Below are 16019 nucleotides of genomic sequence, written 5' to 3' on the forward strand. Positions count from 1 at the left end.
GGTGTATGTGCTTGGCATTTATAATACGGGCCTGGCAGAGCAGAAAAGTAAGAATAACCCAACTTGTGTGTTGCTGTGTTTGTTGATTCTAGGTACTGGGCACACACTGGTTGAATCAATGTTGATTCCGTGTCATTTCAATGAAATTACGTTGAACCAACATGGAATAGATGTTGACTGAGGGCCCTGTGTGGCTCAGTTGGTAGGGCACAGCGCTTGTAAGGCCCGGGTTGTGGGTTTGATTCCCATAGGGGACCAGTACAAAAATGTGTGCAGTCACTCTGGATAAGAATGACTCAAATGTATTGACATCTGTGGGTAGTCACTACTGAATACTGTAATATCCATCCTAGTGACTATACCGAATTTGCTTAGTGAGCTACAGATTTGTTACCAATTTTTATTGTTTTAACAATCGTTTTTTTTAGCTCAAGGATCATCATTTAGGCCTCATAGAAATGATTTGGGTTGTGGTTGATGAATATTGTAATCCACAAATTCCATAACTTTCCACGCTTCACTGTAATACCCTGTATTTATGGATTTCATAATTATTGTGAACTAACAAATAATCTCCTACTATTGGTGTTGTTTTCACCTCATTTCACTAACTGGGCAGCCCTGCACCGATCAGCATCCCCAGACTACAGAACATGGAACCCTGAGATAAACCGCACACAATGAAATTCCAACAAAGATCAACAGAGGACAAAGTAGCAGCCAGCAGCTGCAGTCACTTTTAAATCTCAACCTACAATTCAGTCACAAACAAAACAATGAGCACGGAAAAAAACAATAGACACCCTCCACAACTAATCTTGACTGACACATTCTGTATGTCAAAGACACTACGGCAGGAGCGGAGCTCATTCAAACCATTTGTGTCCTGAACATTGCATCATGACATATTGCATTTCCATTGTCTTTCTCAAATCACTCTGCTCATGTTACTTCTGAAACAATTACAACTATTTGGGACTACATTAGCTGTGATGGCTGTTCCATTTATGTTGGCCATGCCTGTGCTGTGATGTAGCAAGCAAAGACAAACTAAACACAACTCATCTTTTTCATTGAGTGCTTTTAGATTGACATTTTTGATTTAAATTTTAAAATGTTTGTTTTAAATATGGCTCAGTATAGTCGCTTGCTATACTTACAAAGCATAAAAGGTAACACTAGTTTAATAAAGACATTGTTAGCACCAGCAAACCTCAAGAATAGTTTAACATAAAACAGAGCAAGCTTTTGTTCGTCTCTGGGTACTGATTATTAGGGATAAGCAGGTCAAGGTTTCATCCACAACATCTGTTGGTTTTCAACACTGACTCATTCCCAATGGTAATGAGTCTTGTTCATTTTGGAAAGCCTTTGAAACAATCCCTAGGATATCTGATCAAATGATAGCCCTAAGGCAAGCATTTCTCTCTGAGGTTTTGGGGAAGAAGAAAATAGTGAGAGCTCCACCAGACTCATGCATATTGTATCACAAAATGTAGAGGCAATACAAATGTACTGACTATCCATATCAATACCGTAGAGCAGTTCAACTCCAGTTTCCTTTTCTGGGGTGCATTTTCCCAGTAGACTCAGAAATAACACATACATATATCTGCAGTATTATAAAATACAGATTTGTACTTCTATAACCATACACCCTCAGTAACAATGTAACACCCCCCCCCCCCCCCCCTAGAAAAGGCAATTCAATTTGAATGTTAGTCCTTCTGTTCCCAGTGTTCTGCAATTAACAGTCTGAAAAAAAGGATCCATCTCAGGTTTACATTTCCTGTCTCATGACTCTCCTTCTCCTCTCTCCCCTCCCCCATCACTAGCAGTCTGTCTCCTTTCTCTCTCTCTCTCTCTCTCTCTCTCTCTCTCTCTCTCTTTCTTTCTCTCTCCTCTCTCCCAAAGGTGTTGGTTTATTCCCCCCTCCCGGCTGTAGGACTGAAGCCCACTCCCAATGTCAAAGAAACCACCGACAGAGAAGAATAAAGGACCCAGTACAACTGGTGTAACTCTGTTGACCAAACCATTGGTGCCTCTAAGAACACACCGGAAACAGCATAGAACACCCACTGCCGTTAACAAATCATTTTTTACCCCACAGATCCCGTTAACAAAACATTTTTTTCACAGATTATATTGCATTTCTGCTTAGGCATCTTGTCGTTTCTGCATTCCTGTTTCGGCCTCAATAAGAATTTTGAGCACAGTTTGGATGGACGAAAATTACAGACGTGTTAACGTTGGGCCAGTAACCCGGAAGGTCGCTGGTTTGAATACCAGAGCCGACGAGGTGAAACATCTGTCAATGTGCCCTTGAACAAGACATTCAAGGGCGCCGTAATACTATGGCTGACCTTGTAAAACAACATATTTCACTGCACCTAAAAAATATATAAATGGTTGACATTCATTTTACATTACTAGCTTGGTCATTCTTAAAATGTTGTTACAAATGTGTCCCATGTCTGCAACAATGAAAACCTCACATTTTTGAAGGGTCATTTAAATGTAAAAAGCTGTTTGAATAATAATTTTAATTGTTCTGTATATTGCATAAATTGTGTGTGTGTGTGTGCTAGCTAGTCTTGTGAAGTTTTGAAAGACAGTGCAGTGTAATAGCCCCTCCCTGTGGTTCATGCAAAACATTTTTATTTTTCTCATTCTTTTTTTATTACTCACACCAAATGTCACTTCCAAAGTGACAGTTCATTTAAATAGGCCTAATGCTAAAATACATTATATTTTACATGCATTGGTGGGGTCCCTACTAGCTACTCCCTTTCAACTAAAATGGTGTTACTTCTGTCTTAAACAAAACATCACCTATTTCCTATATAAATACATGCACACGGCATAAGCCATGAAAAAAAAACATTTCAGGGTCATTTTAACTGCATTTTGGGCCGCCACGAGGTAGCTGTGTAACACATACTACTTCGTCTACATGAGATATGCAACACTCTTTCATGCGCTAGCCAGCGCAGGCGCGGTGGCCAAGTGGTAAGGCGTCGGTCTCGTAAACCGAAGATCGCGGGTTCGAACCCCGTCCGTGCCTTTTAAGAGATTATCAATAACATTTCTGTTAAATCAAAAATCGATGTACCATTTCCGTAATCGAAATATCATTTATAATAGTAATCGTGATCAGCCACAACAACAGTCATATTTGTGTTGATTTTCACTTCGACTGCATACCTGACTTTTGAAACATTGTGTGGGACTACTTTACCATCAATAGGGGGCAGCAAACACTCATGTTTTTAATGCGTCCATACAATCTTTCCTTTGCAATTAATGAGTACATAACATTGTAGCTACCTTAGAGTGAAACGTGACATATAGGCAACAACTGACTAAATTAGTGTGCTAAATTGCGCAATATATTCATATTTTAAAAGAGACATGGGGACTTTTGTAAGAATTTTACAAAAGAACGCAATGTTTTGTTTTTCTTAGATCCCATTTCATCTGCATTTTCAAACCCTGTCACCAAGTCTTATTGTGAATTCCTTTTGGCGCGCGGAACCCTGTTCTGGGCACCATAAACGCACAAAACAGTATGACGCTCCATGGATTTCGATGAATCCATTTCCCAGCTTCAATATTTGTATAATACTTCTAGGAAAATAAAACTCATACTTCCATTTACAGTAGGCCTAGCATATGCCAAACTTTCCCCCCAATAGCTGCAGAAAACAACGCAGGACAACGCCATATCTGACTCTGATTACGACCCCCCCCTAGAATGATTCTCTGAATTTCAACAGCCTATAATTAACATCAACAAAAAAATTATTTGGATAAATGCTATATTGCTGTTGTCTGTTTTTGAGACTGCATCACCCCCTTCACGGCCTCTCTTACCTCATGGCGTGACCATGAAGCAATGTTAGAGGCAATGTATCGAGATTTTATTTTATTGCATTGAGTCAAATCCGCCAGACACTGCTGAGCTCACCACTAGGAGCACGGATACTTAAAGAAACAACAACACATAAAATCAGACACTCGTTCCTTCCTATCCTGCTGACTGGTCTGATATTATCATGGTAAGTTTAAAGCGACGTTATATCCATGATACACGGAAGATGTTTTGCTTGAGAGTTCGGAGCGGCTGTCATGTCGTCTGTCTACTAGGGCTGGGAGGGCCAGCAGGTGTGAGGGGATTCTTATTGCTGTCACTCCGATTATCTAATAATTATAGGCCTATGTTATTGATCATTTTGAATAGCACAATGAATGCTAAACTTGTCTGTGAATGTTTAGATAATGCTATTGTTTTGACATTAGGTATGCATGATTAGTTGTCGTATTAAATGTGCTGTTTTTTTTCACGGGGTGGTCTCTCAGAGTAGCAGACAGATTGTGTCTGAGAGTACCTGAACTCTCTAGGGACCACCAGACAATGTCTGGGACTCGACTAACGCCCACTGAATTCACTAAATGCACACAAGACCTGTATATTAAAACATGTTGTTTTACATTCTATACAGAGGGACATATTGCAGCAATATGATATTAATGTGCACTGTTATAATCCAGTTGTTGTACAGGAAATGTCAGCTTGATGCTAATCAAGTGTGTAGTTTATGAAATGATATGTTCAAGGATTGCACAGTGATTCAAATCATGAGGATTGCATAATCAGTAATCACATCATTTGTATAAGATACACAGGCTACTGTAAAGCCGTTGTTCTTATAAATCCAGCCTTATTGTAGGTCATGTAGGATGTAGCTAGATTAACTAATTATTATAGCAGGCTGACACTGACACATTCTCAATAACAGTGAGTGGAAGTGTGTTATCTATTTTATAGCCAGACAAAACCCCATACCTAGACCATAACCCAATGTCAGTTATGCAATAGCCTACACACAAACTGCACTCTTTGAAAATGAGTTGAGGATAAAAGCTTAGGATGATGTAATATTGTATCCAAGTAATTGTAATGTGTATGAGAATGTCAGGTGGCCTTAGTGTGGTCTCAGTCACGGGATCTTGTGGGCGAGATGAGTTTGATTAGAATCCAACTGGCCCGCAAAGTCCCGCTTCTGCGACTCACCCTCTCATCTTAACCAATTAGCCCAACTTTATGTGTGTTTGTGTGATACTGTGGTTATGTTGGGACAGAATAAATAGTCAAACTAGTGGCAGGCGGTGGTGCCCAGTGAAGTTCAAATGTAACGCCGCAGGGAGAATGAGGGGCTTTTGGGGGCACTTGTGTTTCAGTTTCACCATCATAATGCCCCTAAAAATCCTTATTGCTCTTGCACTGATCTCCTATCGCTGTGTTTATGGGGGTGTATAAAATACATATCAGATTAAACTCATATATATATCAGATTAAACCAAAATACATATCAGATTAAACTAAAATATATATCAGATTAAACTAACCCAACTCTTTCCCCTCTATACATTTCAGAGTGCCCTTGGATTAATGTCCCAACTAGCTTTATTGTATTGGATTCCATTACATGGGCTGATGTTGATGATGATGATAATGTAATCATCATTTTTATGTTTAGTCAGTTCAGCATATTTTTGATGATGATGATGTTGACTTGATGTATTTGATAAGGTACTTAACTTCTATCTAGGTTTTACTTTGTACTATTAGTGGTGCAAATGTTGATCATTAATGTTGATATATTTATATTAATGGCTGCCCACCCATGACTAATGCATTAGCATTGTATGTACTACCTTTGCATTCAGTATCTTTGTGATTCATATGTGTTTTTTTTATGTTTCTACGTCTTATGTGCTCCTTGCTGCAAAACCAATTGCCTTCTGGGACAAATAGAGTTGAAACATGAACTAATGTAGACCACCGTTCAAAAAGTTTGGGGTCAAATGTCCTTGATTTTGAAAGAAAAGCAACTCCGGGATGCTGGCCTTCTAGGCAGAGTTGCAAAGAAAAAGCCATATCTCAGACTGGCCAATAAAAATAAAATATTAAGATGGGTAAAAGAACACAGACACTGGACAGAGGAACTCTGCCTAGAAGGCCAGCATCCCGGAGTTGCCTCTTCACTGTTGATGTTGAGACTGGTGTTTTGCGGGTACTATTTAATGAAGCTGCCAGTTGAGGACTTGTGAGGCTTCTGTTTCTCAAACTAGACACTCTAATGTACTTGTCCTCTTGCTCAGTTGTGCACTGGGGCTTACCACTCCTCTTTCTATTCTGGTTAGAGCCAGTTTGGGCTGTTCTGTGAAGGGAGTAGTACACAGCGTTGTATGAGATCTTCAGTTTCTTGACAATTTCTCGCATGGAGTAGCCATAATTTCTTAGAACAAGAATAGACCGATGAGTTTCAGAAGAAAGTTCTTTGTTTCTGACCATTTTGAGGCTCTAATCAAATCCACAAATGCTGATGCTCCAGATGCTCAACTAGTCTAAAGAAGGCCTGTTTTATTGCTTATTTAAACAGAACAACAGTTTTCAGCGGTGCTAACATAATTGCAAAATGGTTTTCTAATGATCAATTTGCCTTTTAAAATGATAAACGTGGCTTGCTGATAATGGGCCTCTGTCCTCCTATGTAGAAATTCCATTTAAAATCAGCCTTTTCCAGCTACAATTGTAATTTACAACATTAACAATGTCTACACTGTATTTCTGATCAATTTGATGTTATTTTAATGGACAAAAAAATGTGCTTTTCTTTCAAAATCAATGAAATTTCTAAATGACCCCAAACTTTTGAACGGTAGTGTACATCTCTGTCAAATTGTTAATTTCATGTCTAAGGATAAAGAAAAGGTTATACCTGTATTTTGTTTATTGGTCATATATGCAAATAGGTCCACGGTGTAATGTTTGTAATGTACTGTAGGTAGGAGACCATTTATACTTTTATAGATTGTTATCTCACTTCTAATGATGAATAAATAATGATTGCATTGCATAAATCATAATTCAGTATGGTTATTGGCTTTATATCAATTGTGAGAGGTTTGCGTCAATTACAACATGTAAGGAGGTGTTCATGTTCCTCAAAATATTAACGCAGGGGACTTCTTAGAATTGCCCTGTAAAGAAAGGAGCCGTGTCTTCTTTCAAAGCCCAGATTGTTCCATCCTAGTCCTGAGGCAAAGGCCAGAACACACTCTTTCAGTGCTCAGCATGTGACACAAACACAAGCCACTGCTCAATATTTGTTTGTGTTAACATTGCCAATGTATCTCCTTGGCTTGAACAAGCCCTTTGGTAGGGAGTTCACATAATGTCATGCCTACAATTTGTGCTTCTCACAGATGGCCTTGAGTGCACAATTAAGTTGTTTTGCACCAAGATCCGCTCACAACCCCTGTGTGTGTATCACGTTCCTGTTAAATTCCAGCTGACTGGGATCACTGAATTACTATACACTGTAAAAAAAAAAAAATGTGCTGGTTCTACTTTTTAAAAATGAACTGTTTGCCTCAGCTTTTTGAGTATTTCCAACATGTATAATATACAATTCCAAAACAGTTCCACTAGCAGTCAATGGACGTATAACTGCAGGCATTGTAAGATGCTGCATGTCTCTAGCATTAAGGGTTGTGTAACCTTGTTGATGGTGGGAATCTCATCGTTGAACGTCAATTTGCCCGATGCTTTTCATATCAGTTCATCATTATCCATTATAACTCATAGCACAACAAGCTGCTTAATACTGATACAGAAACATGCATACAAAGTTGTGTAAAAGTATCATAAAGTCAAACCATTTTGAATTACCCACAATCCTCTAAAAATGAGGCCACATGGCAAGTGGTTGAAAAAAATATATATATTAAGCTAAGAGTAAATATTATGAAAATATAGTAAATTATACACTGTATATTAAATTGAATTGACATTTTCAAATGTAATGCTTTTTGAAAACATACAAATGAAGTAAGGTATTACAAATATTGAAGTAAAACCCGAAACCTGAATTTGTATGTGAAAATCATATATTTTTGGGGATAGTATTTACTAAGCCCCTGAATATTTTTTTTACAGTGTAGTGCAGTCACAGCAGCTGTGGATTCATGATCAACTAATTGAAATAACAACCCGATGGTTTAGTTCGATTACCAAAATGTTTTGCAAATTAGATGAGGGTGAACAGATGAAGACCAAAGGAATTTTGATTAAAAGAACACTTTCAGTAGGCCATTTGCAATTCTGCTCATCTTCATGAAATATGCTGCACAGCAAGCGGGCTAAGACGTAAAACAGGTGATTAGTGGTCATTCACACACATCAATGTCCACAAGCCTGTAGCTACTGCTATCAGGAGAGCACTTCCTTCTATGTGGGATATACTGTGAGTGAGCAGAATAGATATTTAGCTCTCTTCACCTTTACCTTGTAATTGATGACAGAATCAGAATGATCTTGACAGAATGGGTCATGAAACAAAAGTATTTTGGATTTCATTGTTGTATTTGCATTCATAGAAGAATATCAGTGGAGGTAAAATCCTCTTCAACTAAGCCCATCTAAATAATCTCTCAAAATATCAGTGCATAAAACACATCTATATCATTGTAAACATATCCTAGCCATGGACATATGGAATCAAAACTGTAATAATTTGCATCGTGAGACGTGATGGTGGAGTCGTAAACACCTTCCCTTGCTGTGAAGGCGCTGTGTGTGAAGAATATGGTCAGGCTGTGTTGAATCACAGAGCATTTGCTGGCTTTCCAGACAGGTTTGTCTTTGCTTATCGTGAGGGAGGCAGTTACAGCTGGGGAAGTCATTATTGACACCCTATACCTTCAACGGAACGTTCCAGTCTAAATGACATGGCAGAAAGCATCTGTGCCTTCATTGATTTTAAATAAAACATCACAGCGAATGCCTATGGTAATAATATTGAAATATGAATATTGCAATATGAGTATTTAAAATATTAAACTGTGAATGACAAGACGAGAAAACAACAGATAAACTATTAATAGACTATTAATAAACTGATTAATAATGATTGTAGAAATTCTAATTGTTGGTATAATTTCTGCATCATGTGGGTCCTGGTGCGTCAGAAAGTATTTTATTTATTTTTATTTCACCTTTATTTAACCAGGTAGGCTAGTTGAGAACAAGTTCTCATTTGCAACTGCGACCTGGCCAAGATAAAGCATAGCAGTGTGAACAGACAACACAGAGTTACACATGGAGTAAACAATTAACAAGTCAATAACACAGTAGAAAAAAAGAGAGTCTCTATACATTGTGTGCAAAAGGCATGAGGAGGTAGGCGAATAATTACAATTTTGCAGATTAACACTGGAGTGATAAATGATCAGATGGTCATGTACAGGTAGAGTTATTGGTGTGCAAAAGAGCAGAAAAGTAAATAAATAAAAACAGTATGGGGATGAGGTAGGTGAAAATGGGTGGGCTATTTACCAATAGACTATGTACAGCTGCAGCGATCGGTTAGCTGCTCAGATAGCAGATGTTTGAAGTTGGTGAGGGAGATAAATGTCTCCAACTTCAGGGATTTTTGCAATTCGTTCCAGTCACAGGCAGCAGAGTACTGGAACAAAAGGCGGCCAAATGAGGTGTTGGCTTTAGGGATGATCAGTGAGATACACCTGCTGGAGCGCGTGCTACGGATGGGTGTTGCCATCGTGACCAGTGAACTGAGATAAGGCGGAGCTTTACCTAGCATGGACTTGTAGATGAGTAGTGAATGACTGTCATAGTTGAGATTAAAGGTCGGCCGATTATGATTCTTCAATACCGATACCGATTATTGGAGGACCAAAAGAAGCAGATACCGATTAATCGGACGATTTTAAAAAATTGATTTGTAATAATAACAATTACAACAATACTGAATGAACACTTATTTTATAACTTATTTTATATAATACATCAATAAAAATACATTTAGCCTCAAATAAATAATGAAACATGTTCAACTTGGTTTAAATAATGCAAAAACAAAGTGTTGGAGAGGTAAAAGTGCAATATGTGCCATGTAAAAAAGCTAAAGTTTGAGTTCTTTGCTCAGAAAATGAGAACATATGAAAGTTGGTGGTTCCTTTTAACATGAGACTTCAATATTCCAAGGTAAGAGGTTTCAGGTTGTAGTTAATATAGTATTTATATGACTATTTCTCTCGATACCATTTGTATTACATATACCTTTGACTATTGGATGTTCTTATAGGCACTATAGTATTGCCAATGTAACAGTATAGCTTCCGTCCCTCTCCTCACCCCTACCTGGGCTCGAACCAGGAACATCGACAACAGCCACACTCGAAGCAGCTGTTACCCATGCAGAGCAAGGGGAACAACTACTCCAAGTCTCAGAGCAAGTGACGTTTGAAACGCTATATATAACTAGCTAGCCATTTCACATGGTTACACCAGCCATTAGGCTGGTAGGCTTGAAGTCATAAACAGCGCTGTGCTTGCGAAGAGCTGCTTGCAAAACGCACAAAAGTGCTGTTTGAATGAATGCTTACGAGCCTGCTGCTACCTACCATCGCTCAGTCAGACTGCTCTATCAAATCATAGACTTAATTATAACATAATAACACACAGAAATACGAGCCTTTGGTCATTAATATGGCCGAATCCGGAAACTATCATTTCGAAAACAAAACGTTTATTATTTCAGTGAAATACGGAATCGTTCGGTATTTTATCTAATGGGTGGCATCCCTAAGTCTAAATATTCTTGTTACATTGCACAACTTTCAATGTTGTCATAATTACGTAAAATTCTGGCAAATTAGTTCGCAATGAGCAAGGCTGGCCAAACTGTTGCATATACCCTGACTATGCGTGCAATGAACGCAAGAGAAGTGACACAATTTCACCTGGTTAATATTGCCTGCTAACCTAGATTTCTTTTAGCTAAATATGCAGGTTTTAAAATATATACTTCTGTGTATTGATTTTAAGAAAGGCATGGATGTTTATGGTTAGGTACAGTCGTCCAACGATTGTGCTTTTTTTTCGCAAATGCGCTTTTGTTAAATCATCCCCCAGCGTTGCATCGATGATATGCAACGCAGGACTCGCTAGATAAACTAGTAATATAATCAACCATGTGTTGTTATAACTAGTCATTATGATTGATTGATTGTTTTTTATAAGATAAGTTTAATGCTAGCTAGCAATTTACCTTGGCTTCTACTGCATTCGCGTAACAGGCAGTCTCCTTGTGGAGTGCAACGAGAGGCAGGTGGTTATAGCGTTGGACTTGTTAATTGTAATGTTGCAAGATTGGATCCCCCGAGCTGACAAAGTGAAAATCTGTCGTTCTGCCCCTGAACAGGGCAGTTAACCCACCGTTCCTAGGCCGTCATTGAAAATAAGAAATTGTTCTTAACTGACTTGCCTAGTTAAAAGGTAGAATTTTTTTTTTACATCTGCAAAATCGGCGCCCAAAAATACAGATTTCCAATTGTTATGAAAACTTGAAACCGGCCCTAATTAATCGTTGAAACTGGCCCTAATTAATCGGCCATTCTGATTAATCGGTAGACCTCTAATAGAGATATCTATTAAGGGACTGCAAGATATTCATCTGAGACATTTGATGTTCAATATTATGAGACAATAGCATAAGCGTGTTTGACTTTTTACAATGGATGTAATCCTTTGAGTAATCTCTATTAAATGATGACCTCAAATCCTAACGACGTAGAATGTTTTCTGACGCATTGCTGTGCATAAACCAAAACTATGTTGATTAGATTCTGTGATAAACTAGTAAACTTTGCAAAAATGAATCCCCAAAAGCCTCTTGCTATGACAAGCTGACGTCAGAGGAGAGGAATGCACTGGAGAACATCATTTTTTGTTGAATTAGCAAAGTACATTCACAATGACCTACAAAATGGTTTTGATCGTCACAACCACCTTTAAGATTCCAGATGTGACCAATATTTCCTGGTCCTTGCAGTCCTTAGACTGTTGTTTTTCCAATTGTATAACCTTCCTCTATAGAGGCTTCCTCTACATCAACGTATAGTACTCTACCACACTGAGTATACAAAACATTAAGAATGCCAGCTCTTTCCATGACATAGACTGACCAGGTGAATCTAAGTGAAAGCTATGATACCTTATTGATGCTGATGCCACTTCAATCAGTGTAGATGAAGGGGAGGAGACAGGTTAAAGACAGATTTTTAAGCCTTGAGACAATTGAGACATGCTTGTGTATGTGTGCCATTCAGAGGGTGTTCTTAATGTTTTGTACACTCAGTGTATGTGTCTGTCGTCAAGAACCTTCCCTCTACTCATCATGGAGTGAATGGATCTGTATGTATGAGTGAATAGAAGATGGTGGCATGTATTCTTTCACTACGCTCATGCACATGAGTCTTGCTAGTGATATTTAGTGGTCTTCAGACAAGGCAGAGCAGAGTGAGAAGGACACACAACCCCAGTTTACTGTTTAATAATCTATGCTCGCAGGTCTCCACACTGACAGCCTGCCAGATACAACAAGCTGAGGGTGTGAGAGTTAGCAGGCCAAGAGCACACACACACACACACACACACACACACACACACACACACACACACACACACACACACACACACACACACACACACACACACACACACACACACACACACACACACAGAGAGAGAGAGAGAGAGCTTTAAAACAAAATACCAGGTGGCATAGCAAGATGAAATGTGCCTTTTCTTGTCAATGCACATAATATTTAAACAGGACCACAAGATGGGATGACACATTTAGTTTCAGTCTTTCAGCATACTTCAGATGCTGATCTTACGTGTAAGTAATACAATAAGTATTGTAATTACAGTAATTACAGTCATCCTGACCCTAAATACAACTATGTCATACCAACACTTACAATGTTAAGTGTCTGATGATAAAAAAGTTTGAAATTGTTCCATTTGGGAATGCTTTATAACAATGTTAGTGAGGAAAAATAGATATTTCCTTGTCCAAAAAAATCAAGACATGTGTGAAGCAATAGGCACGGTATGAAACCCTTACAGCCAAGACTCCCACCCACATCTAATCCTATTGTAGATATGTCCATATTGAGTGCTCTACAGTTGCTGATGTCAGATTCCTTTGACATTCACACTGAGCTGCACACACTGTTGAAGTCCCATTTTGAAGCAGGACTACTTAGACAGAGAGGGACACACAGAGACCTTGCAGGGGAACTCTGCAGGGTAAAGTATATTGAAAAATCTCACATGACAAGCCACCCTCACACAGTGAGGGGGATACATTTACCCTTTCTGCCTCAGCAGTTATATTTAGAGCTTCAGTCGAAATGGCGAACAGAGGACATCATGATGCATTTGAAGCTAAATGGGAAGGAATTTAGATGATTCTCTTGATTCTTATGCCCGAATCAGACACCAAACATGATTAGCACAGTAAGATTAATGAATGTAGGCTGTGCTCTCTTGGTATGAAAATGTAATAATGACAATAGAAATTTGTCCAGCCAAATATTACAAGTTGTCGCTCTCACTTAAACAAAACTAATATATGGCCGTCCAATATGTCAATATGGAGCTGGCTCTGAACTCGGTAAGTAGCTGTCTCATGGGCACATGTGCATCCAACACTGTCATCAAACGCTGATTTCTCACATAAATGCACACATTGATTCAGGTTACAGACCATGTAACTATGCCTAGAACCCATAGATAAAGCAAGTGAAACAATATTAGTCAAATCAAATGTTAATGGTCACATACACATGGTTAGCAGATGTTAATGCGAGTGTAGTGAAATGCTTGTGCTTCTAGTTCCAACCATGCAGTAATATCTAACAAGTAGCTTCAGTAGGCTTGTTATTGGGTTTGTAACAATATACATTTGTGTAACTACTGTGCCGAGTTCCCATTTGAATCACGAGAAATTATAATATGTCCAGTGTTGGAAAAAGTACTCAATTCTCATACTTGAGTAAAAGTAAAGATACCTTAATATAAAATGACTCAAGTAAAAGTGAAAGTCACCCAGTAAAATTACACTTGAGTAAAAGTCTACAAGTATTTGGTTTTCAAATACACTTAGGAATCAAATGTAAAAGTATGAATAATAGAAAATTACTTATATTAAGCAAACCAGACAGCACAATTTTTTAATTTATGGATAGCCAGGGTCACACTCCAACACTTAGACGTAATTTACAAACAAAGCATTTGTGTTTAGTGAGTCCGCCAGATCAGAGGCAGTAGGGATGACCAAGGATGTTCTCTTGATAAGTCTACGAATTGGATTGGTGTGGAGTAAGAAGTACATAATTTTCTTCAGGAATGTAGTGAAGGCTGTGTAAAAGTTGTCAAAAATATAAATAGTAAAGTGAAGTACAGATACCTCAAAAAAACGACTTTACTTAAGTACTTTACACCACTGAATATGCCTTTGGGGAGTGCGGATCATATGACTCATCTCACATGTCTCGTTTTCCAAGACTGCTTTGTGAAGGCAAAATGTGTTTAGCATTGAGCATATTTGGACAACATTCATTGTAGTAATCACATCTATAAACCATACTTGAACGTTGTCCTGTGACTGATGTAATTGGTCCACTTTTGATGTGTTCACTAGACATATGGGGATGTGGACTGCTTTATTTCACTGTCATGCTGCTAAGCACGGTTTTTAACCACACAAGTGCATGGACAAACCACACAATTGGACAAGGTTATTAAAAATCTAAGTGCATGTACAATTCCCAAACAAAAGTGGGGGCGGTTTAAAAGTCCCAATTCACAGCATAGCACATTTTCCTCACTGAGCAATAAGTAGGATTTACATTAACTGAATCTATGATTCTTGTTAAATCCAGAATCCTTGACAGGCATCCCTGGAGACCAGCTCTGTGCAGTAGAGCTCAGCTTCCTCATATGACTGCCAGGCCTTGGAGAGAAGCCCCCAAATTAATCAGTATCAGGCCCTGCTGACTGCATTCTGGCCCAGTGCTCTCTAGCATGCAGACCCAGGAGTAAGAGCTTAATTAACAACCACAATAGACATGTACGGTACCTAAAGATAAAACTACATTAGGCAAAGCTGCCAGAAAATAAATGCAGGTAATGTTGTTATTGTCTTTAAATAGGCAGGTAAAAACACAGGCAAAATAAGATCCTCCTGTTGATTCAGTGGTTAAGAAATCACTCAGAGACATTTTGGCTGGTTGGGTTATGAATTTGGGTTGTAGCCATGTGGTTGTGGGTCAATGACAAGCTGCACTGCCAGCTATTATGAGTCCACCATAGTCTGAACATTGTGGAAAAGAGGCAGGTAATGTCTCTATGCTTCGGGCCTCCGGCAAAATGTCAACAAACCCCTTAGTGTTTCAAGGATGCTGTTTTGACAGGGTTCTGAAAAATGACGACTATTCACATGACAGACATGCTCCATTTTCACCAGGATCTATGCTTTGTCGACTTGCCCTAACTCGGCACAATGGGGCTTATTCGACTTTTTTCTTACATCAAATGGTGACAAACAAACTCCCTTTGTTCAATCCATCATTGCAAATGATCATGTTTCTTACCTTACTCCTTGCGAGGCCTTTTGTCTAAGGGAAATGTTACTGTAAGTTGAATATAAAACCATATGGAGTGCGTTCTCTCCTCCCAGTTGAAAAGATCAAATAGCATTTTAAATCCTGACTGGCACAACTTACACAGAATGTCGTGCAAGACCTACTCCACTGAGCGGGGACACACTGGTTGAATCAACGTTGTTTCCACATCATTTCAATGAAATTACTTTGAATCAACGTGGCACAGACGTTCAATTGAAAGCTTCAAATTCAAATCGATTTATATAGCCCTTCGTACATCAGCTGATGTCTCAAAGTGCTGTACAGAAACCCAGCCTAAAACCCCAAACAGCAAGCAATGTAGGTGTAGAAGCACGGTGGCTCGGAAAAACTCCCTAGAAAGGCCAAAACCTAGGAAGAAACCTAGAGAGGAACCAGGCTATGAGGGGTGGCCAGTCCTCTTCTGGCTTTGCCGGGTGGAGATTATAACAGAACAT

The 16019-nt window shown here is 38.8% G+C and overlaps 1 non-coding gene across 1 annotated transcript; it reads left to right on the forward strand.

The window, feature by feature from the left end:
- The first annotated feature begins 2992 nt into the window (after nucleotides 1–2992).
- trnat-cgu (transfer RNA threonine (anticodon CGU)) lies at nucleotides 2993–3064 on the forward strand. Its single transcript has one exon. It is a non-coding gene; the product is annotated as a tRNA-Thr (tRNA).
- The last annotated feature ends 12955 nt before the right edge of the window (nucleotides 3065–16019 follow it).

Source organism: Oncorhynchus masou, chromosome 14 (assembly GCF_036934945.1).
Source record: "Oncorhynchus masou masou isolate Uvic2021 chromosome 14, UVic_Omas_1.1, whole genome shotgun sequence".
Taxonomy (NCBI): domain Eukaryota; kingdom Metazoa; phylum Chordata; class Actinopteri; order Salmoniformes; family Salmonidae; genus Oncorhynchus; species Oncorhynchus masou.